General features: G+C 42.4%; 1 long non-coding RNA gene across 4 annotated transcripts in view; it reads right to left on the bottom strand.

The window, feature by feature from the left end:
- Nucleotides 1–21,335, bottom strand: part of LOC121401096 — a 65,310-nt gene that overhangs the window by 4,585 nt on the left and 39,390 nt on the right. For all 4 annotated transcript variants that reach the window (XR_005966099.1, XR_005966100.1, XR_005966101.1 and 1 more), the window contains exons 11-14: nucleotides 13,992–14,072; nucleotides 10,702–10,805; nucleotides 1,452–1,561; nucleotides 133–346 (exon numbers count right to left, since the gene is read on the bottom strand). This is a non-coding gene — a long non-coding RNA (uncharacterized LOC121401096). The remainder of the gene's footprint in view (nucleotides 1–132; nucleotides 347–1,451; nucleotides 1,562–10,701; nucleotides 10,806–13,991; nucleotides 14,073–21,335) is intronic.

The raw sequence follows: 21,335 nt of genomic DNA, 5'->3' as shown, positions 1-21,335 counted from the left end.
TCTTTTCCACAAATCTTTTTTTCCCCGCTAAGAATTGTCAGAAAAACTCAACATTTTAAGAGGATTTCAAGGGATTCTTATATTTTAGTGCCTCATTCAGTGTAATTTAAAATTCCTTTAAGAAATTCTCACCCATAAATGCAGAGAAGCTCAGCGGAGCTCACAGTCGCCATCTTGCAGGTCCAAAAGGCCCAGATGATAAATCTTTCTGTTGATTAAGGGAGCTGGAGTTCAGTCTTGTTAGACAACGTGGATCAGATGACATTGGGGGCATCTCCTTGAGTCACTTGCCAAATATATGTAACTGTCTCATCTGGATAAATGGGATATTCCATCAGTTGTTCCCCTTATTAAAACAAATTCATATTTAGGGTTACATTGAACCTAACAGGTTTCAGCTTTCGTATTTAATTATGGGGAAAGCCCCATTACAGTTGCTATAAATCACACATAAGTATTACCCCTATAAGTTGCATCTACAATGTTAACAAAGGTATAGGGTTCATAGTACAAATATTAATTTATTGCAACATCAAAATATTATACCACAAAAGGGGAGGCCTGTTTACAGTCTTAATTTTGGCATTGAGAAAGCGTTTTTGGATTGATGAAACAAGCATTTCTTAAGGGGGTTGCTCACCTTTAAATTAACTTTTAAGTAGAGAGTGATATTCTGAGACAATTTGCATTTGTTTTTTGTTTTTTATTAGTTGTGGTTTTTGACTTTTTATTCAGCAACTTTCCAGTTTGCAAGTTCAGCAATCCAGTTGCTAGGGTCCTAAATACCCCAGTAACCATACATTGATACTGGAATATGAATAGGAGAGGGACTGAAGAGAAAGAGGAGTATTAAACAGTGGCCATAACAATAAATGTGTAGTTTTCAGGGGGATGTTCTTACGCTCTGCCTCTACCGCTCACCCTTAGGAGGTATCTCAAATCCAATAATTAAGGAGAGTCCTTCGAAGCAATACCGCTGTTTCAATTTTTATTGTTAGACTACCGACAACATGTTTCGGGCCTTGAGAAAGGGCACGCAAGGCCTGAAACATGTTGTGTGAATGGTTGTCTATGAATAAAAATCTAATCACAGCAGTATTGCTTCGAAGTGCTCTCCTTAATTATTGCATTGGAAATTAATGTGTAGTCTTACAAAGCATTTGTTTTTTAGATGTGGTCAGTGATCCCCATTTGAAGGCTGGAAAGAGTCAGGCAAAAAATAATAGTAAAAAATAAAAATAATAATAAAAAATAATGAAGACCAATTGAAAAGTTGCTTAAAACTGGCCAATCTATAACATACTAAAAGTAAAGGTGAACCATCCCTTTAATGTAAATTCTCCCTTCTAAAGGGATTTCTACTGGCACAGTTTGATGGGCCAACCAGAAAGTGATATAACCCAATCTTGGCCACCACCTGTATTACAGGATATACATCATTAATATCTTACCATACACAGATCCTGAATCCCCTTTGCTCAATGAAAAGGTACTGGGAATGTCTCTCCATGGCAGTGTCTCCACTTAGTGGGATCCAGGGATGCACCTATGGGTGGCCCCACTAGAAAACAAATGATTAATCCCACTGTTGCAGTAAAACAAATATAAAATATATAACTGGCAGAGAAGAAAAGTGCAAATACACAGTATTAATCAATTGCCCTGGGGAACCTGTGTGGCACAGTCCTTACTAAGCAAAGTCTCACACTGCACTCCTGTTTCATAAAGAGAGTCACAATTCCTTTCCCCAAGAGCTCTTAAAGGGGGTGTTCACCTTTAACTTTTAGTATGATATAGAGAGTGATATTCTGAGACAATTTGCAATTGGTGTTTATTCAATTATTTGTGGTTTTTGAGTTACGCTTTTTATTCAGCAGCTCTCCAGTTTGCCATGTCAGTAATATGGTTACTAGGATCTAAATTTCCCTAGAAGCCAGGCATTGATTTGAATAAGAGACTGGAATATGAATAAGGCCTGAACAGAAAGACAAGTAATAAAAAGTAGCAATAACCGTAAGGGGCACATTAACTATTGGTCGAATATCGAGGGTTAATTAACCCTCGATATTCAACTATCGAAGTTAAATCCTTCGACTTCGAATATCGAAGTCAAAGGATTTACCACTATTCGCTCGATCGAAGGAATAATCGTTCTATCGAACGATTAAATCCTTCGAATCGAACGATTTTAATCCATCGATCAAACAAAATTCCTTCGATCAGAAATTTCCTAGAAAGCATATGGGGACCTTCCCCATAGGCTAACATTGATGCTCGGTAGGTTTTAGGTGGCGAAGTAGGAGGTCAAAGTTTTTTTTAAAGAGACAGTACTTCGACTATCGAATGTTCGAATAGTTGAACAATATTTATTTAGAATCGTTCAATTCGAAGGTCGAAGTAGCCAATTCGATGGTCGAAGTAGCCAATTCGATAGTCGAAGTAGCCAAAAAAAACATTCGATGGTCAAAGTAGCCAACAAAACATTTGAAATTCAAAGTTTATTTCCTTCTAATACTTCACTCGAGCCCCCAAGTGTGTTGCCTTACAGAGCATTTGTTCTTTAGATGTGAAAGCTGTTAAAGTGCAATAGTAAAAAGAAAGGAAAGCAAACCCTAGAAGGTGCACCTCCCCACCGTTGGATCCAATGACTCAAAGAACCAATTAAAACTTAACTTTTATTAATAATTAAATAAAAACCAAAAGTCCAGAAAAATTTAAATAATTGTTAAGAACAGGGGGATAAACGGACTGTAATTAAGCCTTGAGGTAGAGAATAGACCAATCACAAGGTCTTGGGATAACCACGGGGCATGAATGGGGGTTAATAACCAATTTACTGAAACCAGTGTGAGATGTGTTGGACATATGATTTGGTAAGTGACATCAGATCACACAGACCTTTACCTGTACTACGGATAATGTTATTTACATGTTGACCTGTCCATGTAATAAGGTTTATATTGGTAAAACCAACAGGCCTTTTAAAAAACGCCTTTTGGAACATGTGTCCAGTATAAACAATGCACCAGAATGGATACAAAATAATCGCAAATTGCCACCAGTCAGTCGTCATTTCTTGGAATTCCACAATAATTCTACCACTAACCTTAAAGCTATGGGTCTTTCTTTTCTTTTAAAATTCTTTTTATTGAATTTTCATGAAAATACAATGAATTAAATATATGAACAATCATATTATGGAATAAAAGAACAATTCATATGAGTAAAATTCAAGAGATGTTTTCATGTATCTGAACCATGAAATAACCAGAAACAAATCAAAACAAAAACAAAAACAAAAAGACCCGTACTTTTTTTTAAAAAAAAGATAATTAAGATATGGGAAGTCAGTACAAATAGTTTTAACACACTATTACCAAATTCATTCATTAGTGATCATCTTGTCCCATCAGTTTAAGGATAAAATCTTTTTTTAGAAACATCTAAAGATGAAATATACAGGGACCATCTGTTTTTAACTTTATTTCTTTGAATAGAATCATCCATCCTAAATCTAACAGCTTCTTGCATACATAGCTTATGCAAATATGAAATTACATCTTTCAAAGAAGGGGGTTTATCTTTAATCCAAAACAGAAAAATAGACTTTCGAGTAGCAGCCATAACCAGCCAACAAAAAGACAGTATTTCATCTGTAATCTTCCCAGAAGAATCACTCTGTGATAATTGAAACAAATCTTTAAGATCTAACAATGCATATTGGGGTTTCAACAATATATCTAACGTGACCACTCCTTTAATGTAACGTGAAATTTTCTCCCATAGTGTTGTGATAAGTGGACATACCCACATATAATGAAAAAAATCAACATTTTGCTCTTTGCATTTCGGACAATAAGAAACCTTCTGAGAATCTTTATTTTCTTGAAACAATTGTCCATAACCCAGATGAATGAATCTAAATTGCTGATCTCTCCAGCTCTCTGAAAGTACATTCTTTCTAAAATTTTGAAACGATCTCAAAAGGTCTTTGGAAGAAATGTTTATCCCTAAAAACACGGACCATTTTTTACTGGAATTATCAAGTGGATCAAAATCATTAGAAATAGGGTTTAGAAGATGTGATGAGATCCATGAAATATTATTTAGTTTGAGATCTTCAGTTAATTGCACTACGAAATCATAAAACTGATGATGATTTAGTTGTGACTTTGTTTTGTGATCAATTAGTTGAAAACCTTGTCTAATTTGCAAATAACTTAACCTCTCTTTCTCAGAAAGACCATATTGTTCTTTAATTTTGTTCCAAGAAAGAGGATCTCCTGAAACCGGATCAATAATATGACTAATTTGAAAGATACCAAATCTTCTCAAGCTATGGGTCTTTATAGAGTTTCTCTTGGGATCAGAGGTGGAGACATAGAAACAGCATTATTGTCTAAAGAAAGTGAGTGGATTTTCCGGATGAACGCTTTAGGTCCAATGGGACTTAATGAAAGTATTACAATGAACGTATTACAATTTACAGTTTAACCCTGCACACCATCTTACTGCCTCTCAAGTGTGATTGATAGTGCTCCCTAAATCTGTATTTATTTCTAAAGCTGGAAAGTGTCAGACAAACAGGACAAATAAATCAAAAATTATAAAAAAAAAAATGATGAAGATTAGTTGAAAAGATGCTTAGAACTGATAATTATAAAAAATAGATTTTTGTACTTACCGTTAAATCCTTTTCTCTTGTCCTACATTGGGGGACACAGGCACCATGGGGATGAAGATCCTGTTGCTTGGAGGATGGACACTAAACAGTTAACGAAGCTCCTCCACCTGCACTGGGTTTCATCCCCTGCCTACTTCCTGTACCCTCAGTTTTCGGGCCGAAGAAGGAAGGACAACCCTACTAAAACCAGGTGCAAACAGAAGAGGAACTCTCACCCCCTATAAACTATATACAAGTATAATGTCACACTTCAACTGTGCTTGAATTTTTTAACTAGAATTTTTAATCAGGGAGGGAAGGCCTGTGTCCCCCAATGTAGGACAAGAGAAAAGGATTTAACGGTAAGTACAAAAATCTATTTTTCTCTTGCCTAGATTGGGGGACACAGGCACCATGGGGACGTCCCAAAGCTACCCATGAGGGCGGGACTTGCACCCAAGTGCTCAGTTAACAACGGTCTGTAGCACCTTTCTACCAAAGCTTGCTTCAGCTGAGGAGAAGGTGTGTATCCTGTAGAACCTGGAAAAAGTGTGTAGAGACGTCCACACTGCAGCTCTACAAACCTGATCAGCGGAAGCCTGGTGGCGTATTGCCCAGGAAGTGCTAAGTGACCTGGTTGAGTGAGCTCGAATCCCGAAGGGTGGAGGTCTGCCTTTAGCTACATAAGCCTTTGAGATGGCAGATCTGATCCATTTGGAGATTGTTGCCTTTGATGCCCTGAGACCCTTCCTTGGTCCCTCCGGAATGATGAAGAGACTGTCAGTTCTTCTTATACTCTTGGTAACCGAAATATATGTCCGTAGAGTGCGGACCACATCCAGAGTGTGAAACTTTTCCTCCATCTGTGTCTTGGGATGTGGGCAGAAAGAAGGCACGATAATGTCTTGATTAAGGTGGAATTCCGACACCACCTTGGGAAGGAATTCCGGTGTCGGTCTCAGTACTACCTTGTCCATATGGAAAACTGTAAACGGAGGTTTGCAGGATAAGGCTGCCAACTCAGACACTCTTCTAGCTGATGTGATGGCTAGTAAAAATACGGTCTTAATCGTCAGTGTAAGCAAGGGAATGTCCGTGATAGGTTCAAACGGTTGTTCCTGGATTGCCGATAGTACTAGGTTAAGGTCCCATGGAGGAATAGGCTGACGGTATGGTGGTGCTTGTCGAAGAGCACCCTGTAGGAATGTCTTGATGTTTGTGCGTAGCACCAACTGGTGTTGGAAGAAAATGGATAGTGCCGACACTTGGACCTTTAATGAGCTAAGGGCTAGCCCTTTATCCAGTCCCTCCTGAAGAAAACGTAGAATGTTTGCCTCATCCAATATTTGTGGATCCTTGGAGTTAACCTCGCACCATGCTATGAATGTCTTCCATACTCTATGGTAGATACGGGCTGACACAGGTTTTCTTGCCTTCAACAAGGTAGGTAGGGCCTCTCGTGGGACCCCGGATCTGGAAAGAATCAAGGCCTCAAGAGCCACGCCGTTAAATCCAGCCGTGGAGAATTCGGGCGGACAATCGGTCCTTGTGTTAGGAGATCTTCCCTGATTGGAAGTCGGAATGGAGTGTCTACTGTTAGCTGCATGATCTCTGCGAACCAGGGTCTGCGAGGCCAGAATGGAGCCACCAGTATTGCCTCCACTTTTTCTTCCTTTATCCTTCTTATGATTCTTGGAAGCAGGGCGAGAGGCGGGAATACGTATACCCTGTGAAAAGGCCACGGTGCTACTAAAGCGTCTATCGCTAACGGATCTCTGCTTCTTGCCATAAAGCATGCTAGTTTGTTGTTGTATCTTGATGCCATGAGGTCCACCTCTGGCATACCCCACCGTGTTACTATCTCTTGGAAGACTTCCGGGTGAAGGCTCCACTCGCCCTGATCCACAGTCTCCCGGCTGAGAAAGTCTGCCATCCAGTTGTCCACTCCTGGAATGTGCACTGCTGAGATGGCTGGTACATTCTTTTCTGCCCATAGCATTATCCTTTGTGCTTCGGCCAAGGCCGTCTGGCTTCTTGTGCCTCCCTGGTGGTTTATGTAGGCTACTGCGGTCATGTTGTCTGACTGTATCCTCACCGGTCGACCCTTCAGAATGTGAGTCCAATGGAACAAGGAGTGCCAAATTGCCCTTAGTTCCAGTATGTTGATGGGAAGAGACCTTTCCCCCGGACTCCATTTTCCCTGAACAGTGTGCTGTTCCAGGACTCCACCCCATCCTTGTAGGCTGGTATCTGTTGTTACTATCGTCCATGCATGGTTGGGAAACAGCTTTCCTGACTGTAGTGTGGACGGCTGGAGCCACCATCTTATTGATGCTTGAACTGGATCTGTTACGAGTATCTTGCGGTCTAGTTCTGTACGCATCTGTCTCTGATGCCATAAGATCAATCTCTGTAGTGGTCTTGTATGTGACTGGGCGTACGGTACCGCTGGAATGGACGCTACCATTGTCCCCAGCACTCTCATGGCTACTCGTAGCGGTATATATTTCTCCTTCTGAATGATCATCAGTCTTGTGTGAAAGGCAGCTACCTTGGCAGGTGGGAGAAAAGCTTTCCCCAGCGATGTATCCATTAGAAGACCTAAGTATTCTATCCGCTGTGCAGGTGTGAATGTTGACTTCTGGTAGTTGATGATCCAACCCAGTTGAGTCAGTCTTTCTACTACTGCTTGTAGGTGGCTCGTGGTTAAGGAGTGGGACTGAGTCTTTACCAGTAGGTCGTCTAAATATGGTATGACTCCAATTCCTTGGAGTCTCAGGTCTACTAAGGCTGCTGCCATGACCTTCGTGAAGACTCGCGGTGCCGAGGATAGCCCGAAGGGAAGTGCCACAAATTGCCAATGCTCTCCTGCGGCATAGAAACGAAGGAATCTGTAGTGGTTGGGATGTATTGGCACGTGAAGATAGGCGTCCTTGATGTCGATCACTGTCATGTATTCCCCCATCTCTAGGGATAGTAGGACTGATTGTATGGATTCCATCTTGAAATGCTGTCTTTTGACATATTTGTTTACTGCCTTTAGATCTAGCACCGGACGATAGGATCCGTCCTTTTTGGGGACGATGAACAGGTTGGAATAAAAACCTTGGCCCTTGTCTAGATGTGGAACCTGCTGTATGACCCCCAAGGATGAGAGGTCTTGGAGAATCTTTCGAAATGCTGATCGCTTTGGCTCCCTTGAGGGGAGTCGTGACACAAAGAATCTTTTTGGTGGAATTTGTATAAAGTCTATGAGGTAGCCTTGAGATACTACCTTCAGTACCCAAGGGTCTTGGACTCTCTGTTTCCACACCTCCCGAAAGTTTCTTAGGCGGCCGCCTAGTAAGGCACCCTCGGGGGTGGGCACCTCTTCATGCGGAGGTGGATTTTTCCTGTGATGGTTTTGTCGTGTTCCTGGTTGAAGACCAGTTGTGGCTCTGTTTGTTTGGAAATCTGGAACGATTGGAAGACTGGTATTTTTCTGATTGTGCTCTCTGCCTTTGGCCTTGACCCTGACGAAAGGGCCGCAGAAATGGTCTCCTCTTGAAAATAGTGCGCTTGGGTCTGCTTTGCGGTAGCAGGGTACTTTTTCCACCTGTCGCCTGTGAAATTATTTTGTCTAGTTCTGCTCCGAAAAGTTGTTTCCCCGCAAAAGGAAGGCTGACTAGAGATCTTTTTGATGCGAGATCTGCAGACCAACTTTTTAACCATAGAAAACGTCTGGCTGCGATGGATTGTGATGAAGCTCTGGCGACTAGTTTTGCCGCATCCAGAGCTGCTTCGCAGATGTAAGAGTTGGCGTCCGCAATCTGTGATAAAAGGAGGTCTGTTGACGGGTCCTCGGACCCAATGAGTTGTGCTACTTGCTCCACCCATATCTCCATTGCTCTTGACACCCAAGCTGTGGCGAAGATCGGTTGCAGAGCCGCTCCTGCCGCCGAAAAAATGGCCTTACAGAAACCCTCTAAACGCTTGTCTATGGGGTCCTTAAAGGAAGCTGCATCAGCAACCGGTATGGTTGTGGTCTTTGAAAGACGCGACACTGGTGGATCTACAGCCGGTGGGGAAGACCAAAGGTCGGTAGCTTCCTGAGGGAAGGGATAAGTCTGTGAAAAACGCTTAGACAGTTGAACCTTGCGGTCTGGAACTTTCCATTGTGCCTTAACTATATCATCAAGGTGTTCATAGGCTGGGAATACATATGAAGTCTTCTTCTGCTTCTTAAAAATGTTTTTACTTGGTTCAGCAGTAGCCGCCGTGTCTTCAATATTTAAGGTTTGTAGAACCATCTGAATCAGCGATTCTACCTCCCTTTGAGATCTAGGAGTATCTTGCTCCTGATCTGACTCTTCGCCTGACAGTACTTGCCCCTCTTCTCCTGAATCTTCCTCGTCTGGGGATTCGGATGATGGGGGTGAGGGCGCTTGGTAACAGTTGCCTGTGCGCTCATCCTTTGTGGTTGATTGGAAAGATGCTCTAAAACCTTGTCTAAGGTTTCAGGAATTCTGGCTAGGTTCTGGAGTCCTGCTAGTGAGAGGGAGAGCGCTCGCACCAATTCGGAATCCGAACTCAATTGAGGAGCCGAGGCTACCGCTGAGCTGGATTGTAGGGTTTCACTCTGCAAACTAGGTGCAGGGGTAGTGCCAGGTCTACAAGATACACACTCTGGGTCAGCAGAGGCAGTGTCAAATTTTGTTTTGCATGAAGAGCATGCAAGGAAGGAAATTTTGGTTGGGGGGCGGGACTTATTCTGCCGCTTAGTGGAGGGTACCCCTTCTGTTTTGTCAGCCATGGTGATAGAACTGTCTTTCCCCTTAAGGCAGGTAGCAGGGGAAAATGCAGGGTAAGTAATGTGAAGAACTCACAGGGACTTCCCCTTAAGAGGCGACCTGCGTGGGCGAGAAGAGAATATGCTTAAGGCATATTAACACATGCGGGTGCTTAAAGTAGAGGGGAGGAAACAAGTACTCACTGAGACAAAAACGCTTCCTTCGGGTCTCACGACAGGGAGGCAGAGAAGTGGCTGCAGCTGCGTCTCACTGTGGCTCTAAGATGGCGGCCGGAAGTGATGCAAGGATATCGCAAGTGGCCCAAAAGAAAAATGGCCGCCGATATTCCCTACCGGTGAAAACCGCCCACTTTAAACATGGCGGCCGCACTAGTGAGCGCGATGCAGTGACCGAGCGTGCGGTCCTATCCACTCTTGCTGCTAGAAGACGCGAAGGAAGTAAGCTAGGACGCAAAAGTCCCAGAAGAAAATGGTCGCCGCAGGGAGGGAAGGCGCCCACTTCCAAGATGGCGGCCGCATGCGGAGTGCAAAACAGGTACACTTGTGGGAACACAGTTTAGGCACTTGTGGGAACTCATTTAGACATCCCCGGGGCTCTGAACTATCACGAGGGGATAAGGAGGTGAAAAGGGATAATTAAATCACTTACCCCTTTATAGTCAGCCATTCGTGCCCCAATGGTGGTGCATACCCCGTTTAGGGTTGCTGGTGCAGCCTCCGTAGAGCGGGAACCAGTAGCCCCGGGGTGGTGAGGGAGCATCTGCCTGCAGACCTCCGTGGAGCGGGAAGGCATAGAGGGCACACTGTATAAGGCTGGGGGGGCTCAGGAAAGATAATGCGGGCCCCCACTGCTGGCATGGTACAAGAATCAATCAGCACCACTGCTCCCAGCCAGTAGTATCCGTCCTCCTTCTGAGGACACTAAAGAAAAACTGAGGGTACAGGAAGTAGGCAGGGGATGAAACCCAGTGCAGGAGGAGGAGCTTCGTTAACTGTTTAGTGTCCATCCTCCAAGCAACAGGATCTTCATCCCCATGGTGCCTGTGTCCCCCAATCTAGGCAAGAGAAACATACTTAAAGTTAACTTAAAGGTGAACCACCCCATTAACTTTCCCCAGGTAGTGCTACCTGCCCGAATACCTCTCCTGTTGGACAGAGTAGTTGCTCCCACGTAACAGGCACACGGACAACACTTGTCTTCATCCAGGGAACACACTGGAGTTTCAATATCTCCCTCAGTCAGACTCACCGGGGATCACACAGAGGTGGTACAGGCATCCACAGTGTCTCCACATTCTCAATCCAAGCACATGAAGTTTGCTTTAATCTTCAGGGCAAAGCTCCCAGCTCTATCTGCAGTGAAAATACAACAAACCTTTATTTTTCAGGGCACAGCTCCCAGCACTATACGCAATTCGAGCAAAACAAATACCCCTTTACTGGAATCAATCCACAGGCTCCTGTCATATTCTCTGCACTTCTTCTGAGCTCTAAACCCTCCATGGGTAAGCTCACAAGGCTTGGGGACCTGGACCCCAAGCCCTCCATGGGCCTCTCAATTCCTTAGGCCCCTACATCTTGTCTACAGTCCCAGCACTCCGGACTGGAGAGAAACCAGGAAGTAGACTGATACTGAGCACATGGCAGCTCAACTTTATGAAGAAATGGAGCAATACTGACACCTTCTGGCCAAATCAGGAATCTGCCAGAACACACTGCACTAGGGACAAAGGACTCACTCCCCCTCCTTTATCCAATTTAGGTACAACACTTAAGCTGGCCATAGACGCAAAGATTTGATTTTCGGCCATGTGTGGAGTGTCCCGACATTTTTCGTGAGATGTCGATCGGTCGTTCAGTCGATCGGACAGGTTAGAAATTTTATGACGGCTGCCGATAATATCTCTGTATGTATTGCCGACCTGACGATATCAGACCGTCACCAGCTTTTGTTGGACATAACTATTCAGTGCCGGTTGCAGAGACCCAGGGCTGCAGTAGCTTCAGATACCTGTGTGAAGGCACTTTATGGTATTGGGTGCCCATCTACCTTTCGTAGAGTACTTGGTGCTGAGCAGAGAGTCTGCAGAATCCCTTGATTGTGAATGGGGAAATACTCTACAACTGTGTGTATGGGTGAAAGGCAGCTGGGGAAAAAAAATATACCGTATTTGTGCATGTGGCTATTTCCTGAGTGTTGGGGGATTCTTTGAGTTGTAGTGCAACAGTAGTCAGATGACAGGAGGCAGGTTCGGAATGCATGAGGTACAGGAGCTGGCGGTGCAATGAGTGACGAGAGCGTTGGAACCGGGCTGCATTCCGCATATTCCCCCTGGAGAGTTGCTCTTGCTTAAAATAGAGCCGTACTCTGTGCTGGGAATCCCTGTGCGCTAATAGCAGAGCCCCGTATCTAACAAGGGAATGCATCAGACAGGCAGCCTGGACACTGGCACCTAAAGCAAAGCGGTGAGCAGCGGGATTCTGAGGTGACCGTCTCTCCCACAGAAGCACGGTGAGCCTTGTCTTGGCACTGATATAATTGACAAGGGCCGTGGAGCTTGTGAAGCGGGTGGTGGGAGAAAGCGGCTTGGGCAGGGATTGTGTGGGCGGTGGAGAAAGATGGTGGGAGAAATAGGATTGGGGTTGGTGTATTGGACTGGTCCCTTGCGTTTTTCTGTTTCTCATTGTCCTTGTCATAATCCGATCATTTGGCAATAGGGCCGAATGTTCGGATTACCCCCGGTATAGTCCTGCCATTAACGGCATATCTGGGAAAGATCTGCTCTTTTGGCTATATCGCCAAACAAGCGGATCTTAAATGGCCATCTTTAACTGGCGACAGCAGGGGATTTCCGACCATGTGGGATTTTCAGACCATAGGGGAATTTAACCCAAGGGCCACATTATCCTCTGATCGTGCACAAATGTGCGTGTCCATGTGCCATAACAGTGGGGAGGGCAGGGAGAGCAGCGGAGGGTAAGGGCAGGGGATAAAGGTAGGGGAGAGTGACAGTCAGGAAGGGAGGGAGGTGAGTACAACTGAGGGAGAATGATACCCAGGACTATGGATTGGCAGATCCTAGATAGTCCCCCTCCCTGCTTCCCCCCACCTTCATAGTTCATTACCCCTGAAAGTGTCCCGAATACTTTGCTCATGTATTGGTGCAGAGTAAGCGCAGCGGAGCTCATGGGTGTCATATTCAGAATCTTTAGTATTCTTTGGGTCCTCTTCCTTCACTTCAGCAATTAAAGGAGAACTAAACCCTAAAGTTAAAAATCCCTAACCCCCTACCCTACATAGACCCCCTTCCCCCCCCCAGCCTAGCTGCTACTCTGGGCAAATGCCCCTATGTCTTAACTTAGCCCCCTGTGCAGATTCATCACTCTCTACATCATACTAAAAGTTATCTCAAAGATGAACAAACCCTTTAAGGGCAAGGTAGCAGACTGAAACAATGGGAAGGCATTAGGGGCACCTGCCAAGAATGTGAGGGGGTGGAGTACAATTCCAGAAAATATATTTACTGATGTAGGCACAGCAACACAGCAGCTCCATTAGCCAGGTGGTCTATGTCTGGCCCTAAAGTTTTCTTAAAAGAGGGGAATTGTGTGGTAGAACTGATTGGGTACAGAACACTGTGTCAGTGGGCACAAGGTTGCCATAGGACAGGTGGTAAGTACAGGGCCATGATGCGACCTGCATGAGAGGATATGGGTAGGGGACAAGTGGAGGATGTCTACTTACCGCCTACACTCATTAATAGAGCAACTACCTTTCGAGGTAGCTCTATATTCATGAAGCAAAATTGGGTCTCTGCACTCTGAAACAGAGCAACAGCTCTTTCTGTTATTTGGGTCTCCCCACCTTAAGTCTACGAGATCATCATGTAAACATTAAATAAACCCAATAGGCTGGTTTTGCTTCCAATAAGGATTAATTATATCTTAGTTTGGATTAAGGATGCACAGAATCCAGGATTCATTCTTTAGCAGGATTTGGATTCGGCTAAAACCAAGTGCCGGGCAAAACCAAATCTGAATCCAAAAAATCACATGGCTTTTCAGCATACAAACAAAGAAATCAAAAATGTTTTATAATGAAATATTTTATTGGGTTTTTAAACCCTACATAAAATAGAAGACAAAAGAAAGTAAAAAAACGAATTTAACTGCACAGTGGACATGCAGTTCTCCATCCCCCTCCTTTCCCTAATTTACATATGCAAATTATGGTTCTGATTTGGTTTGGTATTTGGCCACATCTTTCACAAAGGGTTAGGAATTTGGCTGAATCCTAAAATAGTGCATCCCTAGTTTGTATCAAGTACAAGCTATTGTTTTACTATTACAGAGATAAAGGAAATCATTGTTAAAAATTTGGATTATTTGAATAAAATGGAGTCTATTGGAGAAGGTCTTTTCGGTAATTTGTAGATTTCTGGATAAAGGGTTTCCAGATAAAGGATCCCATATCTGTACTTTGTTTATTAATCCAGTAGATACAATTTGTTTTAACAATGGTTTTAACAATGTTCTTACCTTTCTTTCTTTGTTTTGTTTCAGGGGACACACCTCATAACCTTTGTTGGAGATGCCACAAGGCATTGGATGCACCGATATCTGGAACACAATGTATAATGGGCTAGAAGGAAACATCCCACAATGGCATTTAAAAATAAGTTAAGTTATTGCATTAGTATTGCAGTTTATTGATAAAATATTCACATAAGAGTTGGTACAGGTATGAGACCTGCTATCCAGAATGCTCGGGACCTGGGGTTTATAACCTTTTCATAATTTCCATACCTTAAATCTTCTTAAAAATCATTTAAACAATAAATAAATCCAATAGTATGATTTTGCCTTTATAAAGGATTAATTATATATTAGCTGGAATCAAGGACATGGCATTATTGTGTTATTACAGAGAAATCCGAAGTTGGGTTCAGGGCGCCGAATACTTGCGAAGTTGCGCTAGCGTTACTGTGGCAATCAAAGCGAAGTTAAGTTAGCGTTGGCTAATTTGCATACGGCAGGAAGTTAAACGGACTTATATGTTGCAGCCAATACATTACACTACACAGGGAACCTTAATAAAGTAAACTAGAGTTGTTATATTGCTCTACACATGATCCCACTGTATAGTTTATGTGCCATATGTTAGGAAATGTAGGGGCGAAGCTGGTTATCCCAAAATAAAATTACAAACTTTTGCAGCCTATTACCCTGTAAAAAGTAAAAGACTCCAGCATTTTCTGGGATTTCATCTATTTTTTTGGGAATTTCATCTATTTTTTGACCAGGTCCTATCTACTCTATTGCACTTTGCCTGGTCTGAGCTGGCGAAGGCAAGTCTGGCGCAAGAGGTAACGTTCAGTCAAATCCCAATCTTAGTGAATTAACGTAGTTACACTCATTCGCCAGAGCGCAACTTTGCCTGGCATTAGGGTGTGAAGTACCGCTAGAATCTATCTCCTTCGCTAGCGAAGTTACGCCAGCGCCTGTGAAGTTCCGAAATACATCATTTTGTCGAATTTTCGCCAGCATTAGTCACTTCGCCTTTTAGTAAATTTCCCCCAATGAGTGAACAGTTTGGAGTGTCCTAACTGTACAACAGTTGTAGGACTATTTTATTTCTACTTTAGAGGTATTTCCTTTTTCTGGTGACATGACAGACGGATTGTATCACAGTTTTATTCAAATAAATGGAATAATAAAATCTTCCCTTTCATGAGTTTGGTTTTATTGCTGTTAATACTGAGGGAATTCCGGCTGTTGAAGCAGTTCCATCATTTGCTAGAGAATTCTAATCCAAATAATGTCGGGGGAATGCCTTATTTAGTAAAATAGCACCAAACTGTGCTAAAAATTACTTTTTTTTAGCTGCCCTGGACACTGATACAGCTTGTATGACTCTTTGTTATGTTCCCATGGGACTTGAGATGCTGCAAGTCTGTGCCTAGTGCCAAGTCTTGTTGCAGGAAGGAAGGGTTTGGGTTCCTAGAGCACTGGGCTGACTTTTCGTTGGGGTACAACCTATACAGCCGTGACGGTTTGCACCTCAATGGAAGGGGGTCCGCGGTGCTAGGGGAAAGAATGGCTAAGAGGTTGGAGGAGTGTTTAAACTAGACAAGGGGGGGTGGGTGAGATAAAGGATTATGGGGAAGCTAGTGTAGACGGGGCAGTGGGGTTAGTAAGGGGTCATGGGGGAGGAGTGAGGGGGGCATACAGTTTACCAGCTAAGGAGGTCCCTCTGTTACAAGGAAAACAGAATAATACTAACTTAACGTATAATTCTTCACTAAGTAATGCACATTTCAAAAGTACAAGTAGTAACCTCCGCTGTATGCTGGCAAATGAGTTTGTCAGGTAAAATGGGAGACCTAGAATTAATTGCATGCTCTAAAAATTATGATATAATTGGTATCACTGAGACCTGGTGGGATGAAACATGTGACTGGATTGTGAATTTAAATGGTTACACCCTTTTCAGGAGGGTCAGAGGGATTAAAAAGGGTGGAGGAGTGTGTTTGTATGTAAAGCCTGAATTAAAGCCATGCGCTAAAGAAATAAAAATAGCTGGCACTGGTGAGGGTGTAGAATCACTCTGGGTAGAGATTTCGACTGGGCAAAAGGTATCAAAAAGAATTATCATTGGTGTATGCTATAAACCACCTCGTATAAGTGTCGAGTATGAAGCCCAGCTACTCTTGCAGATACAAGCGTCTTCACAGCTGGGTCAAGTTGTTGCTATGGGTGACTTCAATTATCCAGACATTGACTGGGGTAATGGGGTTGCTAAGACAGAAAAAGCTAGTAGGTTTGTAAATATGCTGAATGACAACTTTTTATTCCAGCTCGTTCAAGAACCTACTAGGAATAACTCTCTTTTGGACCTTGTAATAACTAACAATACTGAACTCATCTCTAACATTTGTGTGGGTGAGCATTTAGGGAATAGTGATCATAACATGGTCTCCTTTGAGATTCTGTTGCAGAAGCAATTCTATAAGGGAGTAACTAAAACACTAAATTTCAGACGTGCAAACTTTGACAGTATAAGGGCATCTCTGCAACATATTAAGTGGGAAATGCTTTTCACAGGGTTAAACACAGAACAAAAATGGGAAGTCTTTAAAATGCTGCTTAATAAATATACTTGTCAGTATATTCCACTTGTAAGCAAGGAACGTCGTTGCAAAGCAAAACCTTTTTTGTTCAATAGAAGCGTTGGTGTTGAGGTGGGTAAGAAAAGACGTGCTTTTAAGGCTTTCAAGTTAGCTGGTACAGCCGAAACATTTATAAGGTACAAGGAGGCCAATAAATCACGCAAAGAAGCTATAAGGCAAGCTAAAATTGCTATAGAAAAGGATATTGCAGCAAGCAGTAAAAAAAAATCCAAAATTATTTTTTAAATATGTCAATAGTAAAAAAATGAAGCAGGAAGGGGTGGGACCCTTACTATCAGAGGGGGGTCAGCTGGTTGATGAAAACAAAATAAAAGCGCAGATTCTGAACTCGTATTTTTCATCTGTCTACACAAATGAAGAACCAGTAAGTGAAGGTTTCCTTCTTAACACTCCCAATTCTAGTAATACAACTAATGATGCATGGTTCACACATGAAGAAATTCAAAAGAGACTTGAACATGTTAAGATTAACAAAGGTCCAGGGCCAGATGGTATTCATCCCAGGGTAATTAGCGAGCTTAGCTCTGTGATTGCCAAACCTCTTTACTTAATTTTTCAGGATTCATTGAGATCTGGCATAGTGCCGAGAGACTGGCGAATTGCTAATGTGGTGCCTCTATTCAAAAAAGGATCCCGTTCTCAGCCTCAAAACTATAGGCCAGTTAGTCTGACGTCAGTATTAGGAAAGCTTTTCGAAGGGTTAATAAAGGATAAGATACTGGACTTCATAGCAAATCATAATACTATGAGTTTGTGCCAGCATGGTTTTATGCATAATAGATCTTGCCAGACTAACTTAATTTCTTTTTACGAGAATGTAAGTAGAGACCTCGATTCTGGGATGCCAGTGGATGTGATTTACTTAGACTTTGCTAAAGCATTTGATACAGTGCCACACAAAAGGTTACTGGTTAAATTAAGGAATGTTGGCCTGGAACATAGTATTTGTACCTGGATAGAGAACTGGCTAAAAGATAGACTACAAAGAGTGGTGGTAAATGGAACATTTTCTAATTGGACCAGTGTTGTTAGTGGAGTACCGCAGGGCTCTGTACTAGGTCCCTTGCTTTTCAACTTGTTTATTAATGACCTGGAGGTGGGCATTGAAAGTACTGTTTCTATTTTTGCAGATGATACTAAATTGTGCAGAACTATAGGTTCCATGCAGGATGCTGCCACTTTGCAGAGTGATTTGTCTAAATTGGAAAACTGGGCAGCAAACTGGAAAATGAGGTTCAATGTTGATAAAAGCAAGGTTATGCACTTTGGCAAAAATAATATAAATGCAAGTTATACACTAAATGGCAATGTGTTGGGAGTTTCCTTAAATGAAAAGGATCTAGGGGTCTTTGTAGATAACACGTTGTCTAATTCTGGGCAGTGTCATTCTGTGACTACTAAAGCAAATAAAGTTCTGTCTTGCATAAAAAAGGGCATTAACTCAAGGGATGAAAACATAATTATGCCTCTTTATAGGTCCCTGGTAAGGCCTCATCTGGAGTATGCAGTTCAGTTTTGGACTCCAGTCCTTAAGAGGGATATAAATGAGCTGGAGAGAGTGCAGAGACGTGCAACTAAATTGGTTAGAGGGACGGAAGACTTAAATTATGAGGGTAGACTGTCAAGGTTGGGGTTGTTTTCTCTGGAAAAAATGCGCTTGCGAGGGGACATGATTACACTTTACAAGTACATTAGAGGACATTATAGACAAATGGCAGGGGACCTTTTTACCCATAAAGTGGATCACCGTACCAGAGGCCACCCCTTTAGACTAGAAGAAAAGAACTTTCATTTGAAGCAACGTAGAGGGTTCTTCACAGTCAGGACAGTGAGGTTGTGGAATGCACTGCCGGGTGATGTTGTGATGGCTGATTCAGTTAATGCCTTTAAGAATGGCTTGGATGATTTTTTGGACAGACATAATATCAAAGGCTATTGTGATACTAAACTCTATAGTTAGTATAGGTATGGGTATATAGAATTTTAATTAAAAGTAGGGAGGGGTGTGTGTATGGATGCTGGGTTTTCATTTGGAGGGGTTGAACTTGATGGACTTTGTCTTTTTTCAACCCAATTTAACTATGTAACTATGTAACTATGTAAATAATAAAGACATTTTAAATGCAGTTTGGGGATCTGTCCTGTTACATAGTGTACTGGAAAGGTCCAGTGTGTGGTAAACTTAACCCTCATCCATCTAATCTAGTAGGGGGCATATTTATTAACATTGGAGACAAATATAACCAGTGATGTTGCCTATAGCAACCGATTAGATCTTTGCTTTTGTTTTGGAACTTGTAGGTGACTGTTCAAAGCTAATGGCTAATTGGTTGCTATGGGCAACATCACTGGTGGAGTTTATCTCCAATGTTAATAAATACACCCTAAGTGTGAACAGTGTGCCATTAAAGGGGTGGTTCACCTTTAAATTAACTGTTATAGAATGGCTTATTCTATTACTTTATTTTAAGACATATTTGTCTTTTTTCTGATTCCCTCTGGTTTTCATTGACTCCATCTAAAAAACAAATGCTCTGTAGGGCTAGTGATGTGAGGGTCAGGTAAAACTCGACCCGCACCCGACCCTAACCTGCAAAATGTTGCCATTGTAGGACCTGCTCCTAATCTGTACCCACGTCTTCTCATTCTACTATGCTACTTCTGTGTGCGGATAAAAGGCAGGGAATGTTCAAGAGCAGAAGAGGAGTGTACTTCCTTAACCCTAACCTGAAATAGTTGGCCAAATTTCAACCCACCCAACTGGAGTTAAACCCACGGGTCACTGCGGATTCACTGCACATCACTACTGGACAAGACCGGACTGGGAGTAAAAAGCAGCCTAGGCAAAAAAAATCAAAGCAGTCTGGGCAAAAAAAAATCAAAGCAGCCCAGGCTTGGCCAGAGAAGAGGCACTTATGGGGTAATATGCTTTATTTACCAGTAGGTCTTTCCAGCTGACAGAAGCTCACCCATTCCGATTAGAAGAAAAGAGGAAGAATATTCTGAATAATATACATTATTCATATCAGTCTCTTTCCCAGTGGACCTTCGTTCTTATTTAAAAAGTAATTGGGTCTGGCTGTGCTCTGTACCTTGCGGCCAAATAAAATCCAGTGTAAGGTGTTGAGCACAACATCGATGAGTACTGTACATTGCGGCATAGTCTGTATCATATGACATACGGCAGTAAGTACAGGGCCCTGCTGTGGACTGTGTAAATCAAGAATCCCTGACTTGAGCTTTTAAATGAGTTAAGGCAGTGATCCCCAACCAGCGGTTCATGTTGCTCTCCAACCTATTGGATGTTGCTCCCAGTGGTCTTATTTTTGAATTTCTGACATGAATGCAAGCTTAAGATGCACAAAATAATGGGTGCTGACAAACAGAGTCTCCTGTAGCCTCCCAGTTCACATAGAGACTACCAATAGTCAATCAAAGTCCATATTTGGCACCCCCAGGAACATTTTTGCATGCTTACGTTGCTCTCTAAATTCTTTTACATTCAAATTTGGCTCACATGTAAAATAAGGTTGGGGACCCCTGAGTTAAGGGATGGGTAGGGGACTGGTAGGAAGAGGCTGACAAGATTTTTACTGGAAGATCCTCTTGCATTAATTGGAGATATAGGGGATTATATAATTAAAGGCACCAAATTTTCAAAGGTCTAATCACCTATAGCAACCAATCAGCAGGTAGCATTTAATGTCACCTTTTTAAAAGCAAACTGGTTGCTACAGGTCACCACACTTGTGCAAACTTTGTGCCTTTTGTTACATATGGGGGTTATTGTGCAGCATTCTTTATGGTTGTTAGACAATAGCTCCCAATATGCTGGAGAATATTGAAAGTTATAGTCCAGCCAGTCATGCAATCTGTAAAAATAAAGTATATAGACACTGAAGTAATATATTATTATTGTCAAACACACACCATATTATAATAAATTGAACCTACTTATTGCATCAGACTATACAGTTTTGTGTAGCTTCTCAGCATTTTAAAGGAAACCTATGCTCCTCAAACAATGTAGGTCTCTATAAAAGTATATTGCATAAAACAGCTCATATGTAAAACCCTGCTTGATGTAAATAAACCATTTTCATAATGATATACTTTTTTAGTAGTATGTGCCATTGGGTAATCATAAATAGAAAACTGCCATATTAAAAAATAAGGGCTGCCCCCTGGGATCGTATTATTCACAGTGCACACAAACAAACTATACATGTTAGGTCACATGAGCCAATTATAAGACAGAGTTCTGTTCTGCTTCCACACTTCTTCCTGTTTCAGTTAGAGTTGTAGTATTTATGGTCAGGTGATCTCTGAGGCAGTACACAGACCATCACAAAATGGTGGTTCAAGGCAAGATATGTAAAAGGGCAATGTTTACTTAAAGGAGAAGGAAAGGCTTGGTGCAGTTGGGTTGCCAAATGGTAGGCACCCCAAGTAATTGTATTGACTTATCTGAAACCCCGGGCCAGTGCTCCTATCAGCAGAAAACTGCACCTGCCCGGAGTTATACCAGTGAGCACCACGGAGCGATCCACTTCCGTCTTCTTCTTTCTTCAAATTTCCTGGGACAAACGCATTTGCAGTTGAACGAAATAGCCAACTTTTTATTTAAAGTTCAGCTTTTTGTTCTACTGTGCATGAGCAGCCACGCGAAGAAGGTGGATGATGAAAGAAGATC

Source organism: Xenopus laevis, chromosome 3L (genome assembly GCF_017654675.1).
Source record: "Xenopus laevis strain J_2021 chromosome 3L, Xenopus_laevis_v10.1, whole genome shotgun sequence".
In the NCBI taxonomy this organism is placed as follows: domain Eukaryota; kingdom Metazoa; phylum Chordata; class Amphibia; order Anura; family Pipidae; genus Xenopus; species Xenopus laevis.
Note: the sequence above shows the minus strand (reverse complement) of the source record. Positions and strands in the feature narration are given on the sequence as shown.